The 26,491-nt window shown below is 52.9% G+C and overlaps 1 long non-coding RNA gene across 2 annotated transcripts; it reads left to right on the plus strand.

Moving 5' to 3' along the window:
- The first annotated feature begins 538 nt into the window (after window positions 1-538).
- Window positions 539-2,664, plus strand: LOC308656616. 2 transcript variants are annotated; one of them, XR_014023759.1, is made up of 3 exons: window positions 539-648; window positions 1,065-1,117; window positions 2,107-2,664. It is a non-coding gene; the product is annotated as an uncharacterized lncRNA (long non-coding RNA). The 2 variants fall into 2 exon arrangements; XR_014023760.1 differs by having other exon boundaries at window positions 586-648; window positions 924-1,117.
- Window positions 2,665-26,491: the final 23,827 nt, after the last annotated feature.

Consider the following 26,491-nt stretch of genomic DNA (forward strand, 5'->3'; position numbering starts at 1 on the left):
GGTGTCCTGATGGGCATGCCCCAGGCCTAACGAGTCCTGGGAGCTCCTGGCCCTGTCCAGGCTCTGGAGGGAGACGGGAGCCCTGGAAGCCAGGCTGTGTCCGAGGCTCCAGGGTGGATGTCTGGTGCTAAAAACAGTGACCAGTGGCTGCTTACCACCGGCCCCTTCCCAGTCTTCACTCTGCATCTGCCCCCTAAGATGGTCCATCCGCACCCCGAGAGCCCACCCCACCCTTCCTGCCCTGCTCCCGGCGCCCCCCTCGACCCCACCCACTCTGCACGTGGCCTGTGTGGGTTGCGGGACCTGCAGCCAGGAGCAGCGCCACATCTTGCCTTCAGACCTGGCAAGATGACAGGCCCTTCGCCTGAGCAAAGGAGGCAATGTGGGAACAGAGGGTCCCCAGAGCAGGGGACACTCATGCTGGCTCGTAAAGCCAGAGGAAGGAAGACTGGCTGAGGAGCCGGGCAGGGAGTCGTGTGGGCAGGGACACCACAGAGCCTGCAGAGGAAGCGGATGGGAGGCCACCAAGGAGAAGGGCTGGCTCCAGCGGAGACTTCCAGGTTCTCACGGTGTCCACATGGGAGTCTGCAGCAGCCCGGCCCTCTCAGCTCGGCAGAGCGTGTCCAGTGTCACCTGGAGGGCATCAGGGTTGGTACCTTTATTGTAGGCTCCAGAAAGTCCCATGGAGAGTGAAGGGGATCAGAAGTGGGTCTGGTGACCTTGTCCCTCGACTCTACCCTTCTCTCCCCCACATCAGCTCAGCTGGTGTCAGAACGCTCTCGAAACCCCCAGCACCTGACTCAGTGCTGGGCCCAGAGCAGGGGACCTTCCCGACATCCTCGGGGCCCCTGTGCTGTCCCCACACAGGATCAGATGAGCAGGGAGGGTTGGCACTCCCCGGACTGTTCGTGTCACCCCTACAGCAACCCCAGGGGACTGGAACTGCAGCCCCTTTTCACAGAAAAAGAAACAGAGAGGAAAGGGCTTGCCCAGAGTCACATGGTGACCACGGTCCTGACTCTACATCATGTCCCTGATCCAAGACATTTCTACACCTCATGTAGCCATCTAGGCCTCCGATGGACTCTGTACCATTGAAGTCCGGGACTACAGACGGGTAAGGTCAGCAGGGACAGGAGCCAAGCCAGGACGGGGAGGGGACCTTGGAGATTGTTGTCACCTGCAACCTGCTCTGCCGCACCCAGCGGTGGAAAGTGTGTGTCAGAGGAAGCTGCTGCCTGGGGACTGGGGGGTGTGCGTGGGTGACAGCATGTGGGGGTCACACAGGAGGCAGGATGTGCGGAGCTGGGGGCCAGGTCCGTGAGCTGGAGCTGGCCTGGGATCGGGCCCCGCCCGCTGCGCCCTGTCCTCTGGGGGGGGGGGGCACACTTTCTCCCACTTTCAGTTCCAGAGGACGGGCAGGCGTCCGGCGACAGCCGTCCCTGAGCCTCCGGGGTCACTGCCAATACTCTGCTCCACTTGGTAAATAAGTATTTCTGAAGCACCTACTGTGTGCTCAGACATGGGGCTGCAGTCCCCCCTTCTCCACCAGGGGAGGCGCACAGGTGGACACAGGAGGAGGCAGGTGCGATGCTCCTGGGTGACACCATCCAGTGTGGTCGGGGGTGGCCACCAGGGAGGCGCCTGGAAGCCGAGCAGGAGGGAGGAACCGTGACAGCCCTCCAGTGCTCGCTGCCACCCAGAGGGAAGGACTCAGCCCTCGAAAGGCCCCCAATGGGGGCCCGTTTCCCAGGTGGGGACACGAGAGATCAGAACTCGCCCGAGTGATGTTTCCAGATGCCAGGAAGCAGCAGAGGCAGGATTTGAAACCCGGCCACCTGCTCCGACCTGCTCCACTGAGGAAGGGGAAGTGGGAACAGGTGCTGGGGTGGGGGTGGGGGGGGCAGTGGGAGGCTGGGCCGGGGGAGGCCTGCGGGGCTGGGGGCCAGGCCAGGAGCAGCCGGGGCCAGCAGAGTCCCTGCAGCACTGCCCTGGGGAGTGCTCTGTGTCCGTTCTAGAAAAATCCCCTCCTTCAGAGGGGAGCACAGGGTCTAAACCAGCAAAAATCCAGTGCGATTTAATTCCAACGTCCTCTTTGTTTCTTAGAACTTCTGTGACAAAGTACCACAAGCTGAGTGCCGTAGCCCAGCGGGCTGTTTCTCTCCAGCTCCGAAGGCCAGCAGACTGACCAGAGTACCTGGAGCCGTGTCCCCCTGACATCCAAGTCCAGTCCTTCCTCGACGCTCCCCAGCTGCTGCTGGTGGCTGTCAGCCCCGGGCCTTCGTGGGTATCCAGCCATATTGGATCCAGGCCCCCCCTGTCCCCCCCATCAGTCTGTCCTCATCTGAACTGATGACATCCGCAGCAGCCGCGTGTCCAAATCGTCACGTTCTGTGGTACTCGGTGTGAGGACTTCAACATTTCATATCGTTCTGGGAGACACACCTCAATCCATAACAGATGAATCTGGGGAAAAAAAAGAAAAAACCAAAAACTATGCAGGTCATATGTCCAAGTCTGAGATTCAGAAAATATGGCCTTGGGGCTGGCTCAGGGGTAGGCATGTGCTGAGTTCAATCCCCAGCTCAAAAAAGAAAGAAAAAGAAAGCCTGGGCCTCATACATCTGTCTGCTACACAAATATTAAAGTACTTTGCTTTAATGGGTACTATATAAATGTTTGAGAGATACTTGACTTGTGGTCCCTTAAGGCCCTTGGATCTTTCTTTAACAAGTCAGAAGAATAAAAGTCCCCAGAGAACAAAGTGCAGCTGCCCTTTGTCCTGGATTCCTGACAGGCAGCTGTTCACTGACCTTAGCCTCCTCTTCTCTGTGGGCACCAGCTTGGGGGATGAGCCAGTCCTGAGAAGGATGGGTGAGGCCTCTGTTCCCTTTCTCACTGGATTGAGCAGAACCCACAGTCCTCAGTCCTCAGTCCTCTCCCTCGCTTCCCCATTCCACGAGGCTCAGACTGTTCCTCTCAGACGAATCCCTATGCTGCATGCTCACACCTAGACCTGGCTCTGCACCTTTACCACAAAGCTGTTGCTCTGCTCTTCAAACTGACTTCCTCGCCACCCCAGGAAATCAGTGTGTTCTAACATGAGTCTGATCACCTCCTTCTCGGCCCCAGACTCTCCATGCTCCCTATTGTCCTAAACTCGCCATTTCAGGGTTTGTAAGAGTTGGTCCCCAGGAGTCTACCCAGGCCTGCGGTCTCACAAGCCCTGGAGGTTACACAACTTGCATTTAAAAGAGACTGAAGGGTGGGGAGGCTCCCCGCAAAGCTCCTTCTAAGTGACTTCAAGGGCTTTCCTCTGCATCCACACCTTTGCCATGCTAATCCCTCTCCAGAGAGCCCCCTCCCCGCCGCCCACTCTTCATCACCTCATTGTAAGACGCCTTGACCCTGATCACACGACCAGAGCGCCTCTCCCTCCTCTACAGCCCTAGGATTTGGGCTGACTTTTTGTCCCCCCTTAGGTACTGGGGATTGAACCCAGGGGCACTTTACCACTGAGCCACATCCCCAGACCTTTTTATTTTTTTTAATTTCGAGTCAGGGCCTCACTAAATTGTGAGGCTGGCCTCAAACTTGCCATCCTCCTGCCTCAGCCTCCTGAGTTTCTGGGATGACAGGCGGACCTCACCGGGCCTGGCTTTGGATGCACTTCTTCACAAAGCTCGTTCCACTGTACTGTGTGCTAGAGAATTTGCTTCCCCTACCTGAGATCCAGGTACTAGCCCCAGACCTGTGACTAAATATCAGGGACAGCAGGTGAGAAAAATGCCAGAATGGAGAGACAGCTGCTAACTGTCTTTGTCAGTCTTGCTGTGTGACCTTGGGCAAGTCACTTTTCCTCTCTGGGCCTGTTTCCTCTTTTAGAGTGGAAATGTAGGGAAAGATATCCAAACAGGTATGAAGGCAGGAGCAAAATTCCTCTGTCTATCCCGGGTCTGGCCAGACTGTGATGGTCCAAAAGCTACTGGAATCCTTTATTTTGCATCAATTTGCAAGTATTTGTATGCACCCTATAAGAGGCACCCCTACATTTCATTCATAGAAGGAACTGTGGCTGTCATCTAATTGATGCCCAGGGATGGAAAAGACCCACTGGTCATGGTTCCATGCAAATCTTACCTGACAGAGGCCTTTACTCATTAACAGTCCAACCCCCTCCTTTTACAGATGGGTAACTGAAGCTCAGAGAGGGAAAGTGAGGAGCCCAAGGTCACACAGCAAGTGAGATGCATAAGACTTCATCCTGGGCTTCCTTCTGCCTGTCAGGGGCTGGCGCCAGCTGGACCAAGGGGGGCTTGGTTTTCTTTTGAGGTCCTTCTCCACTCCCCCAGAAATAACAAAGCTGGCTAGTGTGGCAGCCTCCACAAGCAGCACAGGAAACCAGATTGGTGTAGTGAGGCCGGTGGGGGTGGAGGAGCCTCTCAGAGGTGGCTTAGCGTTGCTTTCACCTGTTCTAAAAATAACGCACTATTAGAGATCCGCAGAGGACGGGGTGGCCCGCAGGTTATTCCGCTGAGGGGAGAGGAGAGAGTGGATCCATGTGAACAAAGACAGCTGGGCCACTGCGGGCAGGCGACGGGTGGGGGGCCCTGGCTGGGCCCAGGAAACTCAGTGGGCAGCCCCTGTGCACAGAGGGGCAGGAGGGGGCTCGGGGCAGGTGCTGGGCTAGGGGACAGCAGCCCCGGGGAACAGGCCAGACTTGGATGCTGCTTCTGGGACAACCAGGTCCAAGACCTAACAGGTTCAGCAGGGAGAACCCCGAGAGTGAGACAGGCACCGAGGGAAACAGCGAGAGATAAGACCATGGAGACCCCCTGGGCCAGGGTGGGCAGGGAGACCCTGGAAGGAGTAGATAGAGAAGGGAGACCCCCGGAGAAGGGAGGGAGGGGGCACCTTCAGGGGCGGTGGCTCAGGGAACCCAGGCCCACGGGGAAGAGGGTGTGGACCTGCCCAGAGAGGTCAGAAGGGGGCAGCGTGGGACCTGCGAGCTCCAGGAACTGCTCAGGCTTCTGGCTGATTCCAGATCCATAGGAAGCCACTGAAGCCAAACTTTCAGCAGGGAAATGGGGGGTGGGTGGGGGTGGGGCATGGGGTTGCCTCTAAAAAGGCCTGCTCTGGCCAGGCGGGTGGCATAAGGATTAACTGGTCTAGAAGGCCTGTCAGTTGAGGTGTGGTGGTGCACACCTGTGATCCCAGCAACTCAAGGAGGCTGAAGCAGGAGGATCTCAAATCAGAGGCCAGCCTCAGCCACTTAGCCAGACCCTGTCTCAAAATTAAAGATACCATAGGCTGGGGATATGGCTCAGTGGTGGAGTGCTCCTACATTCAAGCCCTAGTATAAAAACAAACAAAAAACCACCAATTAGGCAGAGGAAATGGTATTCAGGAAGGAGTGATGGTGATGGGGACCTAGACAGAGTAAGGGAAAACACAGAGCTGGATAGCTTCAACGTTTGTTCTGGAGACCGTGTTCACAGGAGTTGCAGACAGGTTGGACTGGGGTTGGGGCGGGGGACACACAGGTTTCTGGCCTGAGCACCTGCTGCAGTCAGCTCCCCAGGGGGACCTGCAGGCTCCAAGGCCAGCTGTGGGAATCCGGTTTGGGGCAATAAGATTGATGAGATTTAAGCAGCCTGCAGATGGCCAAGGTCCTGCCCGGCACAGCTCCACAGGCCCCAGCAGTCTGTAGGAGGAATTGCTTCTCCCACCATGAACCTAGTCCAAATTGTGAGCCCCAAGAAGCCAGGGACCAGCCTGCTTTGTCCCCAGCACCTATGAAGACACCTTGCACATAGTAGGTGCTCAACAAAGAGTTGGGGGGTAAATGAGGCGAAACCACCAGCTGCATGAATGGGTGCACAGACATGGTGCTGTTTAGGATCCCGGAGGCCCTGCAGCAGGTGTCTAGTAAACATTTAGGGACTCCTCTGACTTCTCTTGCCCCACCACATCCAGTCAGAGCCCTGCAGCTTGGCCTTCCTCTTAGGCCAAGCCAACTTTCTCAAGCTCGTCCCCTGCCCACCCCTCCCGTCACTGCCTGGTCTGGACCCCCAGCATCTGACTGCTGTGCCCTTTCTGGGTGTTCTTCCTCAGAGACCCTGAAAACACAAAGGGGCAGGTGGCCTCTCCCCTGTGCCACCCAGGACCCCACCACCGGGGCCTCCCTGCCTCCTCCTGTCCCTCCACCCTCCACACTTCAACCAGGGTGGCTGGGAAACAGTCAAACCCTGACCTGTCCCCCCCACCCCGGTTTACCCCTCCCTATAGCATCGTGACGTCACAGCCACGCCTGAACTTGCCCCCGAGTTCCAACGCAGCCTCAACTCCCTGGGCCTCCTCTGAAATCTTGGCCACAGCTCCCAGGAGCACCCAGGCTTTCTGTCCCCTCTGCCCCCTCTGCCAGGCTGGCCCTTCCTGCTCCTGGTCCAGTCACACTCGCCCTTGGTCATCCAGCTCCTAGTTGTCCTCCACTGCAGTCCCTCAGGCCACCCCTGCACTCCACGTGGACTTCATCGGCACTCGTCATAAGAACTGCATTAATTGAGCCCCTGCTCTGTGACAAGGAATCATTCAATTCTCACAATGACTTTAGGAGGTCATTATTGTCCCCATTTTACAGATTTAAGAATCTGAGGCACAGAGAGATTCAGTGACTTGCCTGCGGTCACACAGCCAGCAAGTGACAGAGCCAGGTCTGGACCTAGGCAGGCTGGCTCCTGAGCTGCCACCTTGGCTGGTATGTTTGAAAGCTGCGACCGATCCCATGGCATGGGCCTGCTGGCTTGTCTGTCTCTTAAGGACAAGGACTGTGTCTCATGGTTCCTTACCCCTCACATCCCGCACAGCAGCTGGCACAGGGAGGTGCTCAATCAAGCCTCCCTTGGAAGAGCCTGGGGGGGAGGTACTTGTCACTGTATGGTGCTCTGCAGCTTCGAGCCTACATGATCTCATTCACTTTCTCAATGACACTGCTGGGCAGGGAGTATTAGACCTATGGGTCAAGTCAGGACCAGAGAGGTCAAGAAACTTGCCCAAGTCCCCCAGCCAATAACTGGTGGAGATGATTCCAATGACCAGGTGTCCTGACTCCAGAAACAAGGCCAAGAAGATGTTGCTGAACCCCAACCCAATCCCAGTCCCAGAGGACTGGAGGCTGTGCTGGGTCAAGGGTCATGAATTGCTTCTCCCAGTGGCTAGCGGGGGTTTGGGGGCAGGGGCCTGCTTCCCATATTCTGGGCCCTCAGGGTCTAACGCTCTTCAGGGCAGGAAACTCTTCCTTGTCACAAAGCTCCAGCATCCCCCCTGGCCCCCACGCCCCAGGCCACTGGGCTCCCCTCCCCCTGGAGGGCCCTGGTAAGAGCATCCGCCTGTCCCTGAGGATCCACGGGTTCAGCCCAGCAGCTGAGATGGATGTACAGGAAGCGGTAACAATGGATGAAAGACCCTCTGTGCCCAGGTGGGTGGGGGAGGGAGCGGCAGGAAGCCAGATCCTCCTCCTCTGCAGGCCCAGCCCGGGCTGGAGGGAGGCTGGGCATGCCAGACACCATGGGGGCTTATTTGGATTCCCCAGGGATCCGAGCTGGGGAGCCCTTTGCAAACAGCAGACCACTAGCTCTTCTCCATGGGGTGCCGAGCTCTGGACCTGTGTGACAAGAATGTCACTTTCCTTCATCACTGTTGCTGTCCCCAGAGCTGCCAGCAGCAGGGCTGGCAACACCGTAAGGGCAGGATTTGTTGAATGCAGAAATTAACCCAGCACTACTAGTAACTACAGAATCGCAGTTTCACTGTGGACTTGCTCGTTGGAAACAATAAGAGGGATTCCAGAGGACTCCTTTCCCCTCCGGAGCTCCTTCCGCCTGGCAAGCCGGACCCTCCAGCCGTAGCTCAAATGGAGATCTTCAATAAAAGCCTGGGGGATCGGGCAGGGTGGCACACGCCTGTAAATCCCAGGAACTCTGGAGGCTGAGGCGGGAGGATCGCAAGTGTGAGGCCAGCCTCCGCAATTTAGCAAGACCCTGTCTCTAAAATACAAAGAGCTAGGGATACAGCTCAGAGGTAGAGCATCCCTGAGTCCCACCCCAGAACCAAAATAAATAAATAAATAACCAAGCAAGCTTTGGGGGCTGCTCTGACCCCCAGCTAAGGGAGCCCCTTCCCTTGCCCCCTGGCTCTTGGTCTCCTCTAAGGCACTTTCATGAGGGTTTAACGCGGACCCTCATGTGTGGACCCCCTCTCCCCCACAGGAGGGTAAGTGCCGAAGGGCTTCTTGCTCCTGTCCCAGGGCCAGGCACTTAGATAATGCTCCATAAATAGTTGACTAGATAAAAAGGTGACCAAGTGGGTCTCGGGTAGGATGTCACTCCGTCCTATGCTCTGCAAGCCGCTTCCTGAACGGGAACAAGGGGGTCTTGCCCATGTGCCGAAAGACTGCAGAGCCCCAACCCACAGCCTCAGCGAGCAGCTCATCCCAGGTCAGTGACAGTCACCAGCCAGGGCTGCGCTTGCCCCAACAATTACTGACTTTCATCAAGATCCGAATACACGCCTGGATAGTGCCGGCAGCTTGGGAGGCCGAGGCAGGAGGATAGAAGTCCAAATCTAGCCTCAGCAACTCAGTGAGGCCTGAAGCCACTCAGTGAGCCCCTGTCTCTGAGTACAGGGCTGGGGACGCGGCTCAGTGGCGAAGTGCTCCTGGGTTCCATCCCCCGTACAAAAAAACAAAAACACTAAATCTGCACCTGGGATGTGAGAATGGCCTCTGTCTGTCCAGCTTGCCACCGTGATCGCTGGGGTGGGCTGGGCTGGCTAACCTCACCTCTTCATTTCGAAGGTGGGAGAATCCGGGCCAAGACGCCCAACCCAGGGCCTCACCAGCAGAGGTTCAGCAGGGCCGAGGCTCCCGGAGCCCTTCATCCACCTCTTGCTCCTTGTTTTAACAGACACTCACGGAGCCCCTGTTCTGTGACAGGCGGTACCCTAGGGACCCAAGACACAGCAGTAGCGGAAGGCTCTGGATTCAAGGGAGAAGGTCCAGCTGGGCCTCAGTGGTGCACACCTGTAATCCCAGAGGCTCCGGAGGCTGAGGCAGGAGGATCGTGAGTTCAAAGGCAGCCTCAGCAAATGTGAGGCGCTAAGCAACTCAGTGAGACCCTGTCTCTAAATAAAATACAAAATAGGGCTGGGGAGGTGGCTCAGGGGTGGGGTGCCCCTGAGTTCAATCCCTGGTACCCCCCCCAAAAAAAGAACAGAGCAAGTCCGAGGAGGCCCAGCCTCCTGCTGGAGCCTCCCTAGTGACTTCTGCAGCCAAGTCCCCGCTTTGCCAAGGGAGAGAGCAGGTCGGGGGTGGAGGAAGGAGTGTTCCAGAATCTTAAAGGCAGAGAGACAGAGAGAAAGGCTGATTTGGTCTGGGAAGGCGAGAAGCCAGCTCAGCTGAGCCCGGGGGCCCGCTCCTGGCCGCTGCTGCCGGCCCAGGTTGGCTTGGGGCCCAGAAATGGAGCATCTTTGGTTGGGGTACTTTGTGCCACCTCAATGGTGTGAGACCCAGTCAACAGAGACGGCCACAGGCCACCAGTCACTCTGGGGGCTCGTGGGAGCTGAGCGGCTCTGCAGTGCCCGGCCCTGGGCTGGTGCCGCCTTGGGGATTAGGCTCCAGCGTGGATTCTGGAAACACAGGGGCCTGAACCATGGCCTCCCGTCCCCAGAAGTCCTCAGTGATGGTGGCACCGGACTATGGGCCGTGGCAGCCCCGAACCCTGAACCCCTCAAGGCGGATCAGGAAGACGATCCACTCGCAGAGGCCCCTGCTCCCTCCTCTGTCTACACCGCGCTCTGCGAGCCACACAGACCTGGACTGATCCCAGCTCCACTTCAAGGTCGATGTGTCGCCCACGGCAGGCCACTGAAGTCTCTCAACCTCAGTTCCCTATGAAGCTGTAGATGAGGAGTAGCTGCCCTTGGGGTGCTGAGGCAGAAAGTTGCCCAGCTCTTGGTATACAGTAGGTGCTTAAGAAACAGCTTCTCTGTAGCGTAGGAACCCTGTGCAGCTCAGTGAGGAGGCTTGGCCTGGTCAGAGACTGGGCTGCCGCCGCACACCCCTCTCGGAGGCTAACTCCCTAACTTCCCTTTCTGCCCAGCCTGAAGCCTGGACCCGCCTGGTTCTCTCTGGCTCTGGTCTGAGAGCTGCCCTTCTCCCCCCACTGCCTCCACCTGCACATCAGGCCTTCAGCCTGCAGAATCCAGTTCTGGGTGCTCACAGCCATGACCGCACTGAGTCATGGAACATTCCAACCTCCGAGGGCCCAGGGTCAGCCCGCGCGGACCTCCCCACAAGGACCTCCCCACACCTGCCCTCGCTCACCTCGGCCTTCCAGACCCTTGCACTGCTCTAGGGTGAGAGCGCTAAAGAGTTACTCCGCTGCTCCACAACCCTCCAGGGCTCCCTATCACCCTGGGGATCAAGTTCAAACTTCTGTGCTTGACATTCTATCACCCTTTCCCACCTGGCAGCAGTGTTAGCTGTACGTCTCCACTCATGCTGCCCTGCTCCTGCCCCCAGGAACATCACGCCCCCCAGCCTTTACTCAGGCTGTTACCCCGGTGGCCACGTATACTCTCCTACCTAGCTTGGCACCTATGGCAGCATCTCTGTGATGCTTTCCCTGAGGACTCTCAACAGCCCCTGAGCATCCTCTCAGGAGGAATGCGCTGCCCTGTGTATCAAACTTCCAGTTCACTTTGCACCCAACTCAAAATCAGCACCTGGGCTGGTACACGCCTATAATCCCAGCGACTCTGGAGGCTGAGGCAGGAGGATCCCAAGTTCAAGGCCAGCCTGGGCAACTTTAGTGAAACTGTCTCAAATTTTTTTAAAGGCCAGGGAGGACTTTTTTTTTTTTTTTTTAAAGGTTGGGAATATAGCTCTGGGTTCAATTCTCAGAATGAACACACACATACACACACACACACACACACACACTCACACACACTATGCCTGGCCTCAAATCACACCTGATCACATCATCCTCTGATCCAGCTTCATCTGTCTTCAGAGCAATTTGTAATCTATTCAGCACTAGAATGCAAACCCCCACGGGGTGGGACTTTGCTCTACTTGTGTCTATATCCCTGGGACCTGCGAACAGATCAGAGCAGGGCACCACAGAGGCTGCCCAGTACGTATTTGCTGAAAGAGGAAAAGAAGAGCCAGTGGTGAGAGCCAGGTGGTCAGAGCCCTTTCAGGAGACTCAGGTAGGTCCAGGATGCAGGATGGCCTGGAGGAAGACGAGCTAGGGACTTGGTGGGGCGGCAGGGCCCAGGCCAGGGTTGGCCTCCAGGTGGAGAAGCAGCTCTGGTGGAGCAGGGAAGCCCGGCTTCTCCTGCACTTTGGCTCCCCCACCTCCAAGCCCAACGCTCCAGGGGAGCCTCCATCTCTCTGGGCGGGTTTCTGCCTGAGGACAGGTCAGATGACAGGTGCATGAGGGCCAAGTGAGGCTGCAGCTCCAGGAGAGCAGCAGAGTGAGTCCTGACCTTGGAGCCGCACAGGTGGGGCTTCACTGCCAGCTCCTGCTCCTGATCAGCCACGCGCTCAGGCACATCCTCTGCCTGTGGAAACCTCAGCTTCAGCCTCGTGGCTTGCTGGGGCCAAGCCAGGACGCACCTGATCGGCACCTCCACTGACTCAAGGCACACCTGGGACACCCTGGTCACCTGTGCTCTGCTTCCCACCGAGGAGTCAGTCACAGGGGTCTGGCTCCTGAGCCTGACTTGGCCAAGACTTAGAGGAAGGCCCAGCCAGAAAGACCCCGGGGCCATTGGGCCCAGTCCTTCATTTGATAAATGGGAATCTAAGCCCAGAGAGGGTGAAGGATTTGTCCATGGACACTAAGCCAAGTGACTTCAAAGTCCGTTCCAGAGCCCAGGTCCCTTTATCCCCAGCCCAGCTCTTTCCATTCTACTCAGGCATGTGGCTGATCCTTGTTGATTAGCTACAAGTCTTTTCCTTCACTGAGCTACATCCCCAGCCTTTTTTATTTTGAGATAGGGTCTCACTAAGTTGCCTAGGCTGGCCTTGAACTTGTGATCCTCTTGCTTCTGCCTCTTGATGAGCTGCCTCTTGATAGGCTTACACCATCGTGCCCAGCACAACACTCCCTCTTCAAAGCTCACCATGGACTCTACAGTCATCACTCCTGTTTAACAAATAAAAAATATGAGACTCAGAGAGGGTGAACAAATTGTCCAAGGTCACACAGCAAAGTAAAAGAGGTCCAGAATTCAAGTCCATGCCTTCTGTCTCAGAAGCCTCTACTCAGTATGGCCTCTCTATCCAAGGGGGAAGCAGATATGGTAATGAGTATTTGTAATGAAATGTGATCTGTGTTTTTGTGGATAGAGTCAAAAGCCCTGTATACAGTTTTCTGAGTTTGCCTCGTTCACGATGGTCCTTACAAGGTATTCATTGTTGGCCCCATTTCCCTGATGAGCAGACTGAGGCTCCCTGCCTAGTGTCCCCAAACCCCTGTCTGTTGGTCTCCAGAGCCCGTGCTCTGTCCACCCGAACAAACCCTGTCTCTCAGAAGGTCCTGTGCAAATTTCAGTACATTCCATCCATGCACATTTGTTGCACCTCCACTGTGTGCCCAGCCCTGTCCTAGATGTCCTAGTAGTGGAAATGAACAGGACATCACGTCTGCCCCCCTTCAGCCAGCAAAAAGGTAGATTTGGGGTCCGCAGGGTGCTCTGCCTCATGTCCTCTTGGTGACACTGCTGGGGGGGACTTTGGCACTGGTCCAGCCCTCCCCCCATCAAGTACGCCTGGAAAAGGCTGAGGGAGCGAGGCTGTGACAGCTTCAGGGCCCCAGGGCTGCCTTGTCCTCCCAGCCTGGCTCTGACTCATCGCCCACACCTGGCAGTGGCCTGGGGCAGCGCGGGGAGGGCCAGGCACCTGCACTCTTGGCTGCAGTTCCCACCCTCCCAGCCAGGAAGCAGAGCAAGGTCACCCCTGAGTCCCACCTGACATTGCTGGGGCTGGGAATGCTCCTGGGAATGAGGCCCCCAGCTGCAGGGAGGCTGTCCAGGAGCCAGGAGGCCACAGTGAAGTCCCACAATGCCTGGCCCTCGAGGGCGGCCCAGCCCGGGTGCTTTGCATGTCTTATCAGCACTGCACTCTCACGGCTCCCCGGGGAGCCCGCTGCACAGAGGAGGAACTGCACATCAGCGGGGCAAAGGGACTGGCCTGAAACCCCCTTGTTAGGCAACATGGGCCTTCCCCAGCTCCCCACCCAACCCGGCTCCTGGTGGCTCTTCCAGGCCCCAGGAGCCGGCTTGTTCCCATCTTCCCCACCCCCGTTGTTGTCCATCTTTGGCCATCTTTAGCAAAATGTCCCTTCTTATCATCAGAAGCAGAAATCACACCGCTCTCCTCCTTTCCTCCCTACTTCACTCAGTCCTGCCCTGGCCTTTAGTCGGAGGCTGATTGTGTTCTCTCTCTGTCTAAAACCTGCAGTGGCTCCCCATTGTCCCCAAGAGAAAGTGTCTTCAAGGACCTTCATAAACTGGGACCTGCCCGCTTGTCCAATCATGTCACTCCCTGATCTCTGCTTGGACAAGTTAGGGCGCCTCTCAGGCCTGGCTTTCCTGGTGGGGATGACGACGCCTCACACAGTGATGAGCTTGAAGGAGGCAGATGTATGTGGAGGACCCAGCAGGCACTCACTCGGAGTTGGCTGGGGCTCCTAAACCTCCCTGCCTTCTGATGGGCTGAGCGGAGGCTGCAGTAGAATCACAGTGTGCCACACAGACTCTGCTTTCAGCCCAGCTGGGACCAAAGGCTTTGTGGTGGGTGGGCTCAGGGACTCTTAGTGTTACTGAAATTCATCATTTCTTTTTTTTTTTTTAAATATATTTTTTAGTTGATGGTGAACACAATACCTTTATTTTATTTGTATGTGGTGCTGAGAATCGAACCCAGTGCCTCACGCATGCTAGGCAAGCGCTCTGCCACTGAGTCCCAGCCCCAGCCCCTGAAATTCATCATTTCAAGAAATTCGGGCCCAGTGCACCTGAAATCCCAGAGACTCGGGAGGCTGAGGCAGGAGGATTGCAAAATTCAAGGCTAGCCTCAGCAACTTGGTGAGACTCTGTCTCAAAATGGAAAGAAATTTAAGAGGGGAAAAATATAATAAAATTAGTTTAGTGATAAATTTTTAGTATAATTTTTGATACCAGTATAAAAGGGGATTCTGTAAATATTGATATGGGTGTGTTTAAGGGAAGAAAGAATTTGGGGGCTCTGGTTTGTCTTCAGAACCCCGTAAGGGGTCCACAAGGGGCATTGCTGGCCAGGTCCTGAGTGGTACCAATTTATGTGTGGGGCAGGTGGGCCAAGCAGGTTTCCTCCATATTGCAGAATAAAGCCCTGCTTCCTGAAAAAAAAAAAAGGGGGTGGGGGGTGGGCTGAGGTTGTAGAGCGCCCCTAGGTTCCATCCCTGGTACTGCAACAAAGAAAAAAATCGTGAAAAACTAAGTTTCAGAGTAATGGTAGCTGGAACCAGGACTGGGTTGGTAGGTAGAGAAAATGGAACCAACTTTCACAATAGGGTCACTTTTTATCTTGACCCCAAGCTAGAAGGTAGATATCCCCCCACATAGAAAGGAAAACTGAGGTCAGAGGGCGGAGGTCCACCGATGGTATCAGGGACAGGACCGGGTCTGCAAACTGGCTGTTTGGCTCCAAAGGCCACGCTTCCTCCTCTCCTGCAGCAGGGCCCAAGCTTGGAGGATGGAGGGGATCTGCTGAGGACCAAAGGTACAGGTGGACAGGGAGAGGGGGATGGAGAGTTTGAACAGAGGCCCAGCCGCAGATGGTTCCAGAATTCCAGGCAGAGGCAGGTGAAACAAGGAGCAGTGGGTAGCCTGGTGGAGGTCATCCATGATGAGCAGAAGAGCCTGGCCTTGACCCCCAGGGGCCTTCAGGTCCCAGGGAAACTGAGGACCTGTGCCTCACCCCACCTCCAAAATGCAGAGGGCAGCTGGCTGGAGGAGGGCTGAGGGCAGGAGGGAGGAGGCCCAGGGTGGGCAGCAGCCACCATGCCTCTGCTTGGCACCATGTCCCCACCACCAGCCCTGCCTGCGGTGCAGGTGGGAGTGGCTAGGCTGGGGCTGCGCTGGTGGCCCTGGTGCCTAGGCCACAGAGAAGCGCTGGGCCTCGCAGCTGTGATGTCAGCCGGCCCTTCCTTCCTCCTGCATGAAAAGGTCACCTATTTTAAACTCTTTCTCACCCCACCCTGCCCTCATTCCCCAAAGAGGATGAGTTTTTCTAACCTAGAAGGACAGCTAAGTCTCCAAACAGCTCTCGCCCACCCACCCAGCCCCCCGGGAGGGCCCGGGCTGCAGGAGCCCAGCTTTAGTTTGTTTTGTTTTGAGACTGAGGATGAAACCCAGCAGCACTCTACCAGTAGCTGCATCCCCAGCCCTTTTTGAGACAGAGTCTTGTCAATTGCCCAGGCTGCCCTTGAACTTGTGAGCCTCCTGCCTCAGCTTCCTGAGTAGCTGGGATCCTAGGTGTGTGCCACCTCACTTGGCCTAGTAGCTTTTCATTTAATAAATATTCTGAGCATCTGCTTCTGCCAAGAGCCAACCTAAAGCCCTGGGGACAGATCTCTGCCTTCTTGGAGTTTACATTTAAAATAAAGTGTTGAGCCAGGCCTGGTGGCACGAGCCTGTAATGCCAGCGGCTGGAGAGACTGAGGCAGGAGGATCACAAGTTCAAAGACAGCTTCAGAAAATGTGAGGCCCTAAGCAACTCAATGAGACGCAGTCTCTAAATGAAATACAAAATAGGGCTGGGGATGTGGCTCAGTGGTTGAATGCCTCTGAGAGTTCAATCCCCAGTACCAGAAAAATAAAATAAAGTTTTGAGATTGTGTGGTGGCCCACGCCTCCGGAGAGGCTGAGACAGGAGGATCATGAGTTCAAAGCCAGCCTCAGCAGATTAGCAAGGCACTTAGCAACTCGGCAAGACCTTGTCTCTAAATAAAATACAAAAAAGGGCTGGGAATGTGGCTCAGTGGTTAAGCACCCTTGAGTTCAATCCCTGGTAAAAAAAAAAAAAAAAAGATTTTGTTTTTAGATACTAGAGATCCAACCCCAGGGCCTCTAGAATGCTTAGCAGAATTCTAATACTGAGCTATACTCCCAACCCCAGAGCTTGCATTTTAATAAAAGAAAACAGGGTTGAGGGGTGTGCAGGACAGTGACAGAGCATTTGTGTAGCATATGCTAGACCCTGGGTTCAATCCCCAGCACCACCACCAGGAAGAAAAACAACAAGGACAGATACACATGTCAACAAATACAGAGGCAGGATAATTTCTAATGGTGGCCAGTTCCCCAAAGAAAATAAAACAAGACAAGAAGATAGTGACTGAGTGGCAACTTTAGAATGAGAGTCAAGGAAGGCTTCTCTGAGGAGGGGACAAAGATTTGGGGAGCAACATGCCCAAGAGAGGAAACAGTAGGTTCAAAGGCCCTGAGGTGGGAATGGGCAGGGAAGTTAGAGCTGTGGTTCTAAAAGTGGGGTCCCCAAGCCAGCAGCCTCACGGTGGGGCGGCGTGTCAAAAACATACACTTTCCGGAGCGGCCTCAAACTTACTGGAAACTCTGTGGGTGGGACCAGCAAACAAGGCTTTTAACAAACCCTCCAGGTGGCTCTGAAGCACCTTCAAGTTAAGAATCACTGGTCACGGCTCAGAGCCACCTGGCTGTGGCATGGGAGGCCACACGGATAACTGGGATCCTCAGCCTCACTGCGGCCTATCCATTGAGGCCCAGCCTCGCCATCCTGGCCACTCCAAGCTGAACAGCCCTCGGAGGCTCTCCAGATTTCCTGTTGGACTCAGGAGGCTCCTGGAGACCCGCTTCCCCAGCCTCCAGCCTCCCCGCCTCCCTCTCCAGGCTTACACTCCAACTCACCACTGTCCCCAGCCTTGGACACACTGTCCCTTTGTCTAGAATACTTTCTCAGCGTCTTCACTTGGCTCATTTGCACCCATCCTTCAACACATAACCCAGAATTCACCTCCAGGAACCCCTCTCTGATGGCCTGATCAGGGTCAGAGGCCAGTGCCACTCTGCCCCCATGCCGGCCAGCCAACCCTGCGCTGCTCCCTACGTAGAATTCATCACTTAGTGTGGCATTATGGCGGGGAAGACGAAGAGTTCCAAACATTCATCCTTGGGGGGCTGAAGGTGGAGCTCAGTGGTAGAGCACTTGTACACACACACACACACACACACACACACACACACACACACACATATTTTCCCTACTGAATTATACAGATGATACATGAACTTGCTTTTATTATAAAAAATACAGTACAGCTGGACATGGTGGAGGCAGGAGAATCACAAGTTTGAGGCCAGCCGCCTCAGTAATTTATGGAGGCCCTAAGCAACTTAGCAAGACCCTGTCTCAAAATAGAAAATAAAGGGGGCCGGGGATGTGGCTCAGTGGTTGAGTGCCCTTGGGTTCAGTCCCTGGTACTTAAAAAAAAAAGTACTGATAGAGTAAAAGCCCTCCTTCTTCTCCTTCTTATTCTTTTCTAACCACCCCCCCCCGCCCTTTCCAAAAACAACCCTCAAGTCTAGTTTGTTGTCTCTCCATTCATACATTTTTTGATGCATCACAAACATATGTTTGTAATTGGAATCAGGTGGATAAGTATTGTTCCAAGACGTGTTTGTTTTTGATTTAGTGTCTTCAAGGTCAGAACATGAAGATTCACCTCACTATTTTTTAACCACCTCTTAAGTACGAACGTTCTGTTGTTTTGAGGTCGTGCCCTAAATGTATTCATCACTCCTTTATTTATCCTGTATTTTATGATGCTTTGACATCCTCGGGCCTGGGGAGTCCTGAAGTGCTGCCCTTCCCAGAACCAGCCAATTCCTGGCAGCAGGAAACCACTTGCTGGGTGTGGTGGTGCCAGGTGTGTAACCCAGCTCCTGCGGGAGAGTTCAAGGCCAGCCTGGGCAACTTAGTGAGGCCTTTCTCAAAATAAAATAAGGGCTGTGGATATAGCTCAGTGGTAAAGAAGTGTCCCTGGGTTTGATTCCCTGTGTTCCCCCTCCCCGCCAAAAAAAAGATGGGAGACAACTTGGCTATGAACGCGCCTTTCATACACCAACCACCATCCACGCTCTCATCTCCAGCCAGCCCCTTTGTCCAACTCACACACGGAGCCAATATTGCCCCTGCCCTGACTCACCCCGGCTAGGCACTAGGCAACTGGAGACCACCTGCACAGCCCAGAGTCTGCGACACGATTCACATGATCCAGTCCTCAACTCGCTCAAATTCGCTGCCCTCGCCTGCCTGCTCTGTCCAGGGAGACCTCCGCCAGGTGCCTGGGCTATGCTCTCCTCTCCTGGCCGCTCACCCACGCTGCTGCTTCCCCATGTGGCACCCCGTGCCCTGGACCTGTAAGTGGTAAGACTTTTTTTCAATGACATTGACCTCACTGTGTCATCACCTCTATAAATCAAGTCCCAGGCACAATTAGCACATCGAGAGATGGGGCTGGGGCTGGGGCTCCATGCCAGGGCCCTTGTCTAACAAGTGCAAGGCCCTGGGTTGGGTCCCAGTACCCCCAACAAATACACAGAACCCCCCCAACAAACACTGAATGGCGGACATTTAGAGGTGCTCAACCTCGCACTGTTACAGAAACACTGCACCCATCATCTTCGTACCTGTGTGAACTGTCGGGTAGTAATTATTTAAATATTCACTGATCTTTGGGGGGAATGCCCTCCACCCCATGCCCAGCCTCTGCGCCTCCCTTCTTATTTCTCAGTTATCAAAACACAGAATGAAGTGGAGTCATCCACCAGGGCAGCTTCTGACTCAAAAAAACACCAAAGAGACTCCACCATGTAAAATATCTTCCTTGTCATCCATCAGCCCTCATCCCTGAATTTCCTCCCACGTGAGCCCTGGTCAAGAGCCATTGCCCCTGGACAGCTGGGCACATCAGCAGACAGTCACTGTGAGTTCTGTCTGGGTGATAGAGCATGCAAGGAATGTAGGTGGGGGCCAGAAGAACTGTCTGTGTGACCTGGGGCAAGTGACTTCACCTCTCTGAGCCTTGGTTTTCTCACCTCCCAGAGCAACTGTCAGAATATACACACAGAGATCCCGAATATATGCATAGATAAATAAAACACTTATATGTAAATATATAATTTTATATATAAAATATTCTTATATTTATTCATTTGTATAAATAAATAAACTAGTCTAATCCTGTTTCTAAAACCCTCACTCAGAGGTGCTCCAAACTCCAAACAAAAACTCCAAACAAAGCATGATGTGAATTTTCCATTTGCCGCTCCAGACTGACCCTCCTTGTCCACCTGGGGAAGCACCTGGGCTTCTCTGACCTCTGCCCCCCTCTTGGGTTTAGCCAGTGGCAGCTGACAAAAGGCTGGAGGCTCCAGGAAGCCAGAGGGAGGGGTGGGTTTGTACTGCCCTGGTCCCTGCCCTCTGCCGGGCTGGGTGGCCTGGTCCCTCTGTGGAGGACCCCATTCTATCTAGCTCCCATCACTCCTTACCATAGAGCCTCCCAGTGGCCAGGGCTCGCTGCTGCTGCTGTCCCTGGGTCCCCTCCATCCCCCAACCCTGCCCACCCCTTGGAGGTTCAGACCCTTCACGGATCTCTCTCCAGTTGCCCTGCAGGTAAACCATCTGTTTCCTGCAGGCCCCTATTTTTATCAAGGTGCTTTCTCTGTCCCTCACACAGCTGCAGAAAGAAGGTCCCTGCATGAATAAACCAGTCTTGGGGAACATCTTGAGAGCTGTGGTGTGAGAGCCCACTTGGGAGGTGAGGCCGGGAGAGGTACCTTGGTAGAGCTGCCTGCTCAGCAGGCCTCACGAGCAGCAGCCCTCGGAGGGGCCCTGATGCCTCAGTCCTCTGCCTGAACTTTGCAAGATCAAGGTCTACTCTGCCCCACTTCCCTCCAAAGGCCCAGGTGTCCAGGCTGTAGGACTCTGACTCACACAGTGAATGCATCTAAACCAGCCAGCATACCAGAAGCCAGCATGTTCACTGATGAGAGAGAGAGAGAGAGAGAGAGAGAGAGAGAGAGAGAGAGAATGCTTATGCAAGGAAGCTAAGCAGCAGGAGTTATGAGATCACCTACTAAGAAAGCTCCCTTTCAGGAATCAGTTGTAATAACAATAACAGCATCCAGATACTGAGCACCTATTGTGTGCCAGGCACTGTACTGGAACTTTCATTCATTCATTCACCAACATTTCAGGTCTACTCTATGCCAGCTACCATTCTAGGCCCTGCGATATAGCAACAGACACAACAGATAAGGACACTGTCCTCTTGGATGCTCCATCCAGAGCCCTAGGTGGTGGGCATCTGCAGCCCTAGTTAGTCCTCGAGTAAAGACACTGAGATCCAGAAACTTGCCAAAGGCACCAGGTGGTGAGTGGCTGAGCCAGGGCTTGAACCCAGACCTGCCAGGAGTCTCAGCTGAAGCTGTCACCTCAGGAAACCACAGGAAGGCAGGAGGCAGGCTGGGAAGAGCCCAGCCCAGTCAAGAGGGAGGCCCTGGTGCCAGGTGCACATCTATAGTCCTAGCAATGGGGAAAGCTGAGGCAGGAGAATCCCAAGTTGGAAGCCAGCTTGGGCAACTTAAGGAGGTCCTGTCTCAGGACTGGGTATTATGTATAACTATAATGTGCTAAAAAAAATTTAAAATAAAAAATAGGGCTGGGGATCTAGCTCAGTGTAGAGAGCCTCTGGGTTCAATCACCAGTACTGAAAAGAAAAATAAGAGGACCTGGGAGGTGGGGGCCTGAGGTCCTCATCTGCATCCCAGATGCCTACAGTGACTAAAGTGAGAGGGTCAGGGGCTCAGGGAGACACAGCCTGGGAAGGACACTCCGTGAAATGATGCTCCTAGTTATTCCTTGTTTGTAATTTGCTTCTTGACGTAAACTTTGTGAGTCACAGTCTCAGAACTTGTCTAGATTTCACAATCCACATAGAAGATTGCAGACGTGATCCCATCTTCTGCCAACACATTCTCAACAGTCAAGATTCCCTTTCTCTGCCTCCCTCTCCTCCCGGACATCAGGGATTTATTTTGGAAGTTTGGAGGGAGCAGAGCAGGAAAAGGTGAGCACAAGACCTCAGGTGCCACTCAAGGGGTTGTCGTGCCAATGGTCTAGAATGCCCAGTCAGAGACTTTCTTCCAAACACAAGCAGACATCTATTTCATTGAGCACCTACTTTGGGCAGATTGTGGACCTGACAAAGTTGGGCAATAATTAAAACCCTAGCTTCTGGATCAACTGAATTCCAGGTCTAGCTCAGTCACTTTCTGGCTGCATGATCTCGAGCAAGACAATTAACCTTTCTGAATCTCAATTCCTTTATTTTTAAAATGGTAAACAATGTTTTTTAAAAAGTTATAAGGTAGGCTGGATGCAATGGCACACACTTGTAATCCCAGCGATTCAGTAGGCTGAGGCAGGAGGAGACCAACCTCAAGTTCAAGACCAACCTCAGCAATTTAGTGAGGCCCTAGACAACTTAATGAGATCCTGTCTCAACATAAAAACTAAAAAGGGCTGCGGGTGTGGATCAGTGGGTAAGTGCCCCTGGATTCAATCCCTAGTACAAGGAAAAAAAACCTGTAAGATGGTAAAACATAGTGCCAGGTTGCTATGAGGAATAAATGAGGCAACACATCTAAGAGTTTGGAAGAGGACACAGTGCGCTACAGGTGTGCAAAAAATCTTAACAGATATTATCATCATCCAACACAAGCAGAGAAACAGGTGATCCATGCACACTGCATATGTGTATTTATCATAATAATTCAACTGTGATACAAATGAACCTTCACATGCTGCTCTTTAGCACTGACCCTTACTTAGCAAATACGCTCTCTGTAGAGGATCCTCCCCACAACTGCCCAATCTAATCAGAAACATACTCTGTTTCATCACCCTTTAATTTTGTCATTGAAGTCATCATTCTCTGACATTTCCTCATGGACTTATTTGATTACTTGTTTATTACTTGCCTTGTCCATAAAGATGCAGGTTTCTGGTGAGAGCAGGAGCCTGGCCTCCTGATATCTCCTTTGTTTCAAAGCTGAGCACTATGCCTGGCACAGAGTAGGTGCTTTCAAAATATCTGAAACAGAGCTGAGCTCAGTGGCGCATGCCTGTAATGTGCACATCTGTAATCCCAGCAGCTTGGGAGGCTGGGACAGGAGGATCACAAGTTCAAAGTCAGCCTCAGCAATGCAAGGTACTAAGCAACTCAGTGAGACCCTGTCTCTAAATATAATACAAAACAGAGCTGGGGATGTGGCTCAGTAGTCAAGTGCCCCTGAGTTCAATCCCCAGAACCAAAAAAAAAAAAAAAACCTGAAACAACAACCAATCAATGAGCGTGGTCCTGCAGTCAGAGAGTCTCCTTGTTGGAAAGGAAGATAGTCAGGGCCAGAGGAGATGAGGACCGTAGCTCCAGACTCACCTCTCGGGTGCGGAGTTGGATCCACCTTGTGTCTCAGCTGTGCCCTCCAAGGAATGCGGTGGTGGCTGCCAGGTACTGGAAGCAGAGTTGCTGTCCCCACTCCACCCCGGTACCATGTGGCATAGAAACAGAACTTGGCTTTAGCAGGAGGCCTGATTTCTGGTTCTAACTCTAATTCAGCCACATATGAACCACTCACTGACCTCAGTTTCCTACCTAGAAAATGAAAGGGGTAGAAAATATTGGAGGAGGACTCCTCTTATTTCCCTTTTCCTTCTCCTACTTACTGGAAGTCATTGATTTTATTTGCTTTCTTTTAAATTATTGCTATTATTATTATTAAGTATGAGGAATTGAACCGAGGGGCGATTTACCACTCACTGAGCCATATCCCCAGCCCTTTTCATTTTTCTTTTCTTTTTTTTTTAAATATTTATTTTTTAGTTGTAGTTGGACACAATACCTTTATTTATTTATTTTTATGTGGTGCTGAGGATTGAACCCAGGGCCTCATATGTGCTAGGCAAGCATTCTACCACTGAGCCACAGTCTCAGCCCTTCATTTTTATTTTCAAAATATTTTTTCTAGTTGTCAATGAACATTTATTTTACTTAGTTACATGTGGAGCTGAGACTAGAACCCAGTACCTTACACATGCTAAGCATGCTCTCTCCCACTGAGCCACAACCCCAGTCGCCTTTTTATTTTTTTATAATTGTAGATACAATACCTTTATTTATTTCATTCTGCAGTGCTGAGAATTAAACCCAGTGCCTCAGGTACGCCAGACAAGTAAGTGTTCTACCACTGAGCTGCAGCCCCAGACCCTTATTTTTTGTTTTGAGACAAGATTTTGTTAAGTTGATTGTGGCCTTGCTAAATTGCTGAGGCTGGCCTTGAACTTGTGCTCCTCCTGCTTCAGCTTCCCCAGTCACTGGGACGACAGGTGTGCACCACTGTGCCCAGATGTTTCAAAATTTATTTTAAAAGGCACATAATAATTGTTCATGTTTATGGTGTGATCATTTGGAACATGTGTACAATGTGAAAATGATCAAATCTAGGTAATTAACTTTTCCTTCTTTTTAAACATTTATCATTCTTTGCATTCAAAAAAACCCTTTCTATTTCTGAGGGTTTTTTTTGGGGGGAGGGTACTAGGGATTTAACCCAGGGACATTTACCACTGCGCCACACCCCCAGCCCCATTTTTTGTTTTTTGAGACAGAGTCTAAGTTGATGAGGGCCTTAACTTGCTGAGACTGGACTTGAACTTGTAATCCTCCTGCCTCAGTCTCCTGAGCCACTGGGATTATAGGCACGCACCACCATGCTGGACTTCTCTTGGGGATTTTGTTTTCTTTTTAATATTTTTAGTTGTTAATGGACTTTTATTTTGTTTATTTATATGTGATACTGAGAATCCAACCCAGTGCCTCACACATGCTAGTCAAGCCCTCTACCACTGAGCCACAACCTCAGCCCCTCTTGAGGATTTTTTTTTAAACTGAAATTTAGCCAGGCAGCAGCACAGGCCTGTAATAAAGCAAAAGGGCTGCGCAGGGATGTGGCTCAGCAGGTAAGCATCCCTGGGTTCAATCCCCAGTACCCAAACAAACAAACAAACAAAAAACCTGAGATTTAATTCACACACTTAAGATCAGAGATATTAGAACATTCTTTTGACCTAGAATATATTATTCCCCAATTAAATTCCATATGAGGTCCCAAAATCTAAACGAGATGCAAGTGGGGTTCTCTGAAGACCAGAGGGAGTGGCGGCAGAACTTTCTCGCGTGGGGAACCCCCTCTTCCACCTCGTTCCATCCTCTGCACCGGGCTCCACCCTCTCCCACCCTCTCCACCACATCCCCATCCTTAAGGCTCTGGCACAGATCCTTAGGATCCTCCCAAGGTGCAGGAGCCCAGGCACGGTGAGGTCCCCTGCTCTCCCAACTTGCAGAATGAGCGTGTTCTTTGAGTCACAGCCCAGCTGCCTCCTGAGGGTCATGAGAAAGAAGGCAAGGGCAGGCTCAGGGCGCAGGAAGTGGGACCGGCCAGCTGGGAGGCAGTAACAGGCGCTGGTACTGCGGCCTCCTGGATGAGCCGGTGACATCACAACCCCAGGAAACAGCTGCCCAAGAGGCCCTCGCTGTCCCTCATTCCTCCTCTGGGAAAATCAGCCACCAGCTGTTGCAGTCCTCTTGCTTGCTCTTCCTGGATGGTCCCTCGCAAGCCATCATCTTCAGTGGAAGCGGCCACTTCCTCTCTGTGGCGACCTGTGCCGGGACTGCCTGACCCTCTCAGCTGCACCCATAATTGCATGCCTGACTTCCGAGGGACGGGAGGCTCCGAGGCACAAACCCCTTGGTGCAAACGGATCCAGCTGGTAAATGCCAGGGTCAGGATCTGAACCTGGTTCTATGTGACTTCATCGTCCTTGACCTTTTCATGAATTATCATGTGGTCATATTGGATACACAGCAAGGCCAGGTGGAGATTTCTTCAGATATGGCAATGTGGGGTTATAGATTGCAAATTCAGTTTCTTTACTGGCCTGTGGTCCAGGCTGCCTTAGGATGTGGTAAATGGCTTGGCATGTTTTCTGGCCCTCTACAAATGGTGGCTCTTCCTGTGCCTGTCCCCATTCGCAAAGGAGGAAGCTGAGGCTCAAGTTGGGGGAGCAAAGTCAGTTTCTCAAGACCTTGACAAATCAGGTCCATAGGACCCCAACATTGAAGCTGTTCCTTCATTCCTCAATTTCTCATCCTGGCTTCTCCTCCCACTCACCCCTGTTAGTCTCCTAAGGATGCAGCAGCAAGTTACCTTGAACTTGTGGGTTACCACCATAGACAGTTCTTTTCTCGGTTCCAGAGGCCAAAGTCCAAAGTTAAAGTGTTGGGACTGTGATTCCCTTTGGCTATTTTGGGGAAAACTGGTTCCATGTCCCTCTCCTAGCTTCTCGTGGCCCCCGGCAGCCCCCAGTAGCCCTTGGCTTGGGCTTCACGACTCCAGGCCTCCTCCGTCTTCATTGTACATCTTCTTATCTTCTTTCTGTGGCTCTGTGGCTTCCATCTGACTTCCTTTCTCTTGGAAGGACACTAGTCCGTGGATTTAAACCTACCCTAAATTCCACTTGGGAATCCCACTGGGAAGGTGGGATGGTATTAGTTTAGTTTAGTACAGTTTTATTTTGCTGGGGATTGAACACAGGGCCTCATACATGCTACATAAATGCTCTGAGCTATATCCCCTGCCATTTTCACATTAGTAGTATTTTATTTTGTGGCAAGATTTTTGCTAAAATGCCTGGGCTGGCCTCAAATGTGTGATTCTCCTGCCTCAGCCTCCCGAGTAGCTGGAATTTACTCATCTGCGCCACCACACTCAGCAATGCAGCAGTTTTCAAACTAACTGTAAAAATAAAGAATGTGAACTCACAAAGGAAAGCAAGTAACGATGCCTGGGATGAAGGAAAGCAGGAGCATGCTATGTATCCTGCCCATCAATCATAGCTATTTATTAATCATTATGCACAAGACACTTTAAGGGAAACTTATGTATTTGAGAAAAAGCAATAGTGTAGAAGAGCAAAACCGAAGGTCACAAGGCCAGAGAAAATAAAGGCCAAACAAAGAAGACAAGATCTGTGTGCTTGGAGAACAGCAAGGATGGTGGCCATGGGTCTGTAAACACTTTCAGGACCCTGAAGGACCAATAGGAAGGAGGGGAGGGAAAACTATGAGACAGTGGTAGTTGTAACCAAAGTCTGGGGTGGGGAGACAAGAAGATAAGAAAAAATAGGCTTGCGCTGGATAGTAGCCCTTTCTGAAAGATTCTGTCCCTATGCAGAGAAATGAAGCATCAGTGAAAGTTAGAGGTTTTCTAAATCTAAACCAAA

The sequence above is a fragment of the Spermophilus citellus genome (genome assembly GCF_964194105.1).
Source record: "Spermophilus citellus genome assembly, chromosome: 9".
In the NCBI taxonomy this organism is placed as follows: Eukaryota; Metazoa; Chordata; class Mammalia; order Rodentia; family Sciuridae; genus Spermophilus; species Spermophilus citellus.